Source organism: Trichomycterus rosablanca, chromosome 11 (genome assembly GCF_030014385.1).
Source record: "Trichomycterus rosablanca isolate fTriRos1 chromosome 11, fTriRos1.hap1, whole genome shotgun sequence".
NCBI lineage: Eukaryota > Metazoa > Chordata > Actinopteri > Siluriformes > Trichomycteridae > Trichomycterus > Trichomycterus rosablanca.
The window spans coordinates 26,762,527-26,769,946 of record NC_085998.1 but is presented as its reverse complement, the minus strand read 5'-3'; positions in this window follow the sequence as shown (position 1 = coordinate 26,769,946).

Genomic DNA, 7,420 nt, shown 5'->3' with positions numbered 1-7,420 from the left:
CTGAAACTGAGCTGCAGCACAGTGGCCAAGATCATCCAGCGTTTTAAAAGAGCAGGGTCCACTCAGAACAGACCTCGCGTTGGTCGTCCAAAGAAGCTGAGTGCACGTGCTCAGCGTCACATCCAACTGCTGTCTTTGAAAGATAGGCGCAGGAGTGCTGTCAGCATTGCTGCAGAGATTGAAAAGGTGGGGGGTCAGCCTGTCAGTGCTCAGACCATACGCCGCACACTACATCAAATTGGTCTGCATGGCTGTCACCCCAGAAGGAAGCCTCTTCTGAAGTCTCTACACAAGAAAGCCCGCAAACAGTTTGCTGAAGACATGTCAACAAAGGACATGGATTCCTGGAACCATGTCCTATGGTCTGATGAGACCAAGATTAATTTGTTTGGTTCAGATGGTCTCAAGCATGTGTGGTGGCAATCAGGTGAGGAGTACAAAGATAAGTGTGTCATGCCTACAGTCAAGCATGGTGGTGGGAATGCCATGGTCTGGGGCTGCATGAGTGCAGCAGGTGTTGGGGAGTTACATTTCATTGAGGGACACATGAACTCCAATATGTACTGTGAAATACTGAAGCAGAGCATGATCCCCTCCCTCCGGAAACTGGGTCGCAGGGCAGTGTTCCAGCATGATAATGACCCCAAACACACCTCTAAGACGACCACTGCTTTATTGAAGAGGCTGAGGGTAAAGGTGATGGACTGGCCAAGCATGTCTCCAGACCTAAACCCAATAGAACATCTTTGAGGCATCCTCAAGCGGAAGGTGGAGGAGCGCAAAGTCTCGAATATCCGCCAGCTCCGTGATGTCGTCATGGAGGAGTGGAAAAGCATTCCAGTGGCAACCTGTGAAGCTCTGGTAAACTCCATGCCCAGGAGAGTTAAGGCAGTTTTGGGAAATAATGGTGGCCACACAAAATATTGACACTTCAGGAACTTTCACTAAGGGGTGTACTCACTTTTGTTGCCGGTGGTTTAGACATTAATGGCTGTATATTGAGTTATTTTGAAGGAAGAATAAATTTACACTGTTATATAAGCTGCACACAGACTACTTTTCATTGTGTCAAAGTGTCATTTTGTCAGTGTTGTCCCATGAAAATATATACTTAAATATCTGCAGAAATGTGAGGGGTGTACTCACTTTTGTGATACACTGTATATAGGAAAAGTTTGGAGAATTTTGTGATTTGTTATTTCTCTTAAACTAATGATGATGAACCAAATGACAGTGGAAATAAGCTTTGATTGGATGGATCCATGTTTCAGCTTGTTTGTGAGGAAAACAGACATTGAGTTCTCCTTGACCAAACAAACCATCAGCTAAAGGCGACTTGAATAGGTGTGAAGGTACCATTGACATGGAGGCATATATTTCTACTTAAGAGAGACATACGTATATTGCTCAAGGCAACCTTATTTTCTGAGAAGTGCATGCATGAGTTGTTGGTGTGTTCTTAGTGATATTTTGGTAGGCAGGCCACTCCTGAAGAGGTTTACCACTTTTCATCACATGCACAGATTTTTGCATTTGTGGAGAACGGTTCTCACTGTGGTTTAATGGAGTCCCAGATTGTTAGATCATAGTTACACTTATGCCCTTTTACTTATGGTATGATTAGTATTTCTGCTTTACTGCTTTTGAGCTGAGAATGCAGTTCTGAAAAATGTTTTGGCTCTTGTTGATCAAAACTAGCCTTCTCTCTAAAATGTTCTTATGTAGTTTAGCCTAAACACACACACACACACACTCACACACTCTCTCTCGCTCTCTCTCTCACACACACACACACTTTTCTGGTCTTTTTACATATGTACATTTTAATGACTTTGTTTTTCTTTTTTCTTGGAATCTCTTTAGAACTTGGCATCATGTACTGCTTTTTGAGGGCTTCAAGACAGACAGGTTTTATGTAAACCATGTTTATGTAAAACTGGGCTGGCAGTAACCATGTCAGGATGTGGTTAGTGAAAGTGAACTCAACTGTCAGTTGAATTTGGTTAACTGATTGATTTAGTAGATAGCCAGGTTGGACTGAACAGAATGTGTTGTTCAATTAATCATCCTTTTAAAAACATTTTGTGTATTCGGGTTATCTCTGTCTAATATTAAAAATAGTTAAATAATCTAAATGTGTGTTGCAAATATGTAGTAATAGAAGAAATTGGGTAGAGGGCAAATATTTTTACAACACTGACTACTTCTATTAACTTCTTAATGATGTAGTGTGAAATAATGTGTGCTCACTGTTTAACCATGTTTGAGAAATAATATGATATCACTATACTATTCATCACTACTATGACATTTTCACAGAATATTCTGCCATGGATCAGAAAAAAATTGTTTACAGGGACTGTCCAAATCCCTTCACCTGTAATGCAATCAGTCCATTCACAGCAGTCTGGACAAAGGCAAGGGTGACAGAAGAACTAATCTATAGTGAGGGTGGACTTGAAATGGCAATGGCAATGAAATGGCAAAGGCAGGAAAAAGAAACCAGTTACTATTGCACACTGTGTTGGGTCCATTCAATCAACGTTTGTGTGGTCAGGCATGAACATTGCACACAAAGGCCTGGCTTTTAGTCCAACGTCCTAATTCATCAAAAATGCAGTTTGAGACACAATAGTGGTGAAATTGAACCACAGTCTTTTACTAGCTGTTTTATGGCTGTGATCAGTACAATTTTAAACGTCTTTTTATAGCATCAGTTATTTTTTCAAAAAAAAAAAAAATTATAATAATACATTTAAAAATGTTTGGTCTCTACAGAAATAGAAATGATAAGAACAAAAGGGGTGTTTTGTGTTTTTCAAATTCTTTACTTGCATAAACTTGAACATTGTTTCACCTTGTTGCATCACTGGCAAAAATTATGTCTTTTGTTTCAAACTGCATCGGTAAGCAACCTATTTTTTGGCTTTGTGGATTTAAGCAATAAACCTCAGCTTAGAGGTTGCCAGAATGGCACAGTTGGCGACTACAGTACTTAATGTTAAGTTTGCCAACAGTTGTGTCAACAGATCAGGCTGCTGGTAGTGGTGTAATGGTGTGGGTCTTGTTTCTTGGCACATATTGAGCACTTTAGTACCATCAGGTATACACCGATCAGCCATAACATTAACACCATCTCCTTGTTTCTACACTCACTGTCCATTTTATCAGCTTCACTTACCATATAGGAGCACTTTGTAGTTCTACAATTACTGACTGTAGTTCTACAATTACTGTTTCTCTGCATACTTTGTTAGCCCCCTTTCATGCAGTTCTTCAATGGTCAGGACCCCCACAGAGCAGGTATTATTTAGGTGGTGGGTCATTCTCAGCACTGCAGTTACACTGGTGGTGGTGTGTCAGTGTGTGTTGTGCTGGTATGAGTGGATCAGACACAGCAGCACCGCTGGAGTTTTTAAATACTGTTTCCAGTCACTGTCCACTTTATTAGACACTCCTATCCACTTTGTAGATGTAAAGTCAGAGACGATCGCTCATCTGTTGCTGCTGTTTGAGTTGGTCATCTTTGAGATCTTCATCAGTGGTCACAGGATGCTGCCCACGGGGTGCTGTTTGCTGGATATATTTTTGGTTGGTGGACTATTTTCAGTCCAGCAGTGACAGTGAGGTGTTTAAAAACTCCAGCAGCGCTGCTGTGTCTTATCAACTCATACCAGCACAACACACACCACCACCACGTCAGTGTCACTGCAGTGCTGAGAATGACCCACCACCCCAAATAATACCTACTCTGTGGTAGTCCTGTGGGGGTCCTGACCATTGAAGAACAGCATAAAAGGGGGCTAACAAAGCATGCAGAGAAACAGATGGACTACAGCCAGTAATTGTAGAACTACAAAGTGCTTCTATATGGTAAATGGAGCTGATAAAAATGGACAGTGAGTGTAGAAACAAGGAGGTGGTTTTAATGCTATGGTTGATTGCTGCATATAATAATGCTCCAGGTCACAAAGTATAGTCATCCTTCACTGATTGGGGTTTGGGGTTCTTTTATGCCCCCCTCAGTCACCAGTAAAGCATTTATTAGATGTACAGCATAACTGTGCAGCAATTATTTAATGCATTTACGTGGGGAAAAAATAGACCAATATCCTCAGTATGTTTACAACAGATTAGGGTGTATAAAAGGGAGTATGAAAAGAAGTTTAATTTAAGCAATTAATTAACAAAAAATACAAATTCTTTTGTATTTAGATCTGTTTACAATATGTTTTTATTTGGAAACTTTTTTCGTTCTTGGCAATCAGCTCCATAGTTAATAGTTTGATGGTCATCTAACTGTTGAATGATTAATTACCTGGTATATGTAATGTAAATATACCAGGCTGACAGAGCTATCTATCTATCTATCTATCTATCTATCTATCTATCTATCTATCTATCTATCTATCTATCTATCTATCTATCTATCTATCTATCTATCTATCTATCTATCTATCTATCTATCTATCTATCTATCTATCTATCTATCTAATATGTTCTGTATGATCTGTTCTTGTTTGGTTACATTATGTCAGGTTTATTACAACCCCAAATCAAATAAAGTTGTTTGGAAAAGGCAAATAAAAAACACAGTCTTGTCAACTTTATTTCAAGAGTCAAGAGTCAAGAGAGGTTTATTGTCATTCCAGCTATATATAAGTACATATGGAAACGGAACAATGTTCCTCCAGGTCCAAGGTGCAACATAGAACAAAAAGTGTAAGACAGTACAGTACAGTGCAGGTAGACAACGTTACAATAATAACAAAATGCTTAAAATAAATAAAGGAAGACAAGACAAGTGTTGGTTAGTACATGGTACTGAGTAAATGTTCAAATGTTCAAATGTTAATATACAGTGGTGTTCAAAAATATAGCAGTCCAACACCATTAACCTGATAAATCACTGTTTTTAGTAGAAATGCTATTTCTACATAGCAAAAAGTTTACTTGAAAGTGTAATAGAGTAATGAAAACAAAACAAACCCAACAATTAGGACATGCATGCCGCTCATTCTGAGTAATCGAAGCATTGATTGAAAGGGGGTTGTTCAAAATAATAGCAGTGAGAAGTTCAATTGGTGAAGTCATTCATTCTGCAGAAGAATGGGTGTCAATTTTGGCCCTTATTTAAGGTAAGAGGGTGGCAAATGTTGCACACGTTGGTCATAGCACATTTCCTTGGGTTGTTCCAGGCATTGTTCTGATGAACAGCGTACTTTGATTAAAAACTTGATTGTAGAGGGATAAAACATACAGAGAAGTGCAGCAAATTATTGGCTGCTCATCTAAAATGATCTTAAATGCCTTGAAGTGAAAACCAAAACCTGAAAGACGCAGAAGGAAGCGTGGAACTACTGTTCAAATGGATTGAAGAATAGCCAAAATGGCAAATATTCAGCCAATGATCACCTCCAGAAAGATCAAGGAACATCTGAAGTTACCAGTAAGTACAGAAGATGATTAAGTGAAGCCAATTTACCAGCAAGAACTCCTTGCAAAGTCCCGTTATTAAGAAAAAAAGACGTCCTGAATGGGTTCAAATCTGCCAAGGAACACATTGACTGGTCCAAAGAGAAACGGCTCAACATTTGTGGACTGATGAAAGCAAAATTGTTCTTTTTGGGTCTAGTGGCCGTAGACAGTATGTCAGACGACCCCCGAGCACTGAATTTAAGCCACTGTAAGTTCACTGTAAAGGTAGTAAAGCACGGTGGTACAAAATTATAATATGGGATGTTTTTCATGCCATGGTGTTACGTCTATTTATCACATACGAGGGATCATGGATCAGTTTGAATATATCAGAATACTTGAGGAGATCATGTTGGCCTATGTCAAAGAAGAAATGTCCTTAAAATGGGTGTTTCAACATGACAATGACTTAAAACATCTTGGTTACAGACAAACAAGATTGAGGTAATAGAGTGGCCAGCCCAATCCCCTCACTTCAATCTCATATAGAACTTGTGTTCTGACATCTGAAACGCGTTTTTCTGAGGCAAAACCCAAAATTGCAGAAGAACTGTGGAATGTAGTCTAATCATCCTGGACTGTACTGTATACCTGTTCAGAGGTGCCAGAAGTTGGTCGACTCCATGCAACACAGATCTCGGAAACAATTGTTATGCAACTAAATATTAGTTCAGTAATTTAAAGTAAAGTGAAACCTCAAAAAAATTTTCATGTTATAGATACATTTTTTGAGTTTTTAAAGAAAAATGCTGGCACTGCTATTTTTTTGAACAGCCTAATATTCATTTTTCTTCATTTTCTGTAAAGGATTAACACAAACTGGCTAAATGTTGTTAATGTTTTGATTTAGAATTAAAAGTGTAGTATTTTCAGTGCATTTGCATTTATGGAAATAAAAGTTATTATAATGATTTTGTGCTTTATTCACTTTTTTAAAATCACTGCTATTTTTTTGAACACCACTGTACATTTATTCCCGTATTTCAGGCCTGCAACACACTGAAGCATTTACCACTTTGTATTGTTATCTTTTTTTACAGTAACAGTACAGGGTTGTCACATATTTCATTTCAAAATTCTCCACACATTCTCTATTTTGGACAGGTCAGGACTGCAGGCTGGTCAGTCCAGTACCTATACCCTTTCCTTTTGCAGTCATGTCTTTGTAATGTGTGCAGGAGGTGGTTTTGCATTTCAGTAAAGTCAAATTTATTTGTACAGCGTTTTTACAATAGACATTGTCTCAGAGCAAAATAACAAAATTCATGACTAATAACTAAAAAAAACTCCCTGTTGAGCAAGCCAAGAGCAACAGTGGCACATTACTAGGAAGAAACCTTGAAATAAACCAGACTCAAAAAGGACCCATCTTTGGGTGGCCTGGAGAATACAATTAAATTAAAGTTAAACTATACATACCTATACAATTATTTCTAACAAGTAAAAGCACAAGGAAAACAAAAGCATCATATTTTAGTCCAGTCTGTGATTAAGTCTAATAGTGAGTTCTGGTATTGTAAGTGCAGCCACGGCAGATTCCCATCATCCAGAAGGCTTGGCATTGCTTGCATGGTAACCTTAGACTTGCAGACTTCAACCTCAAATGGGTAAAAATGTTCATGACAGAAACCACCTCAGGATAAAAAAAACAGAAGATGTGGTTAATATGAGATATCAGTTTTTCAGAGAGTTACATGAGACTCCAGCGTTCCTAATTATTACAGCAAAACTAAAAGGGGAGAAGTAGAAAGTAACATAGCCATGAGGGCTTTCACAGTAAGTCAGCGCCCACCTCCCCCACCATCAACAAACCTAAGTGATCACATGAGAGAAGCAGAACAACAGCAACCCAACATCTCTGGTCACCAGATATTAAACCCCTAAGCTCTGTGCCTTTGACTATAGCTGTGAACAGTCCCAGTCCTGGGTTTCAGAACCAGGC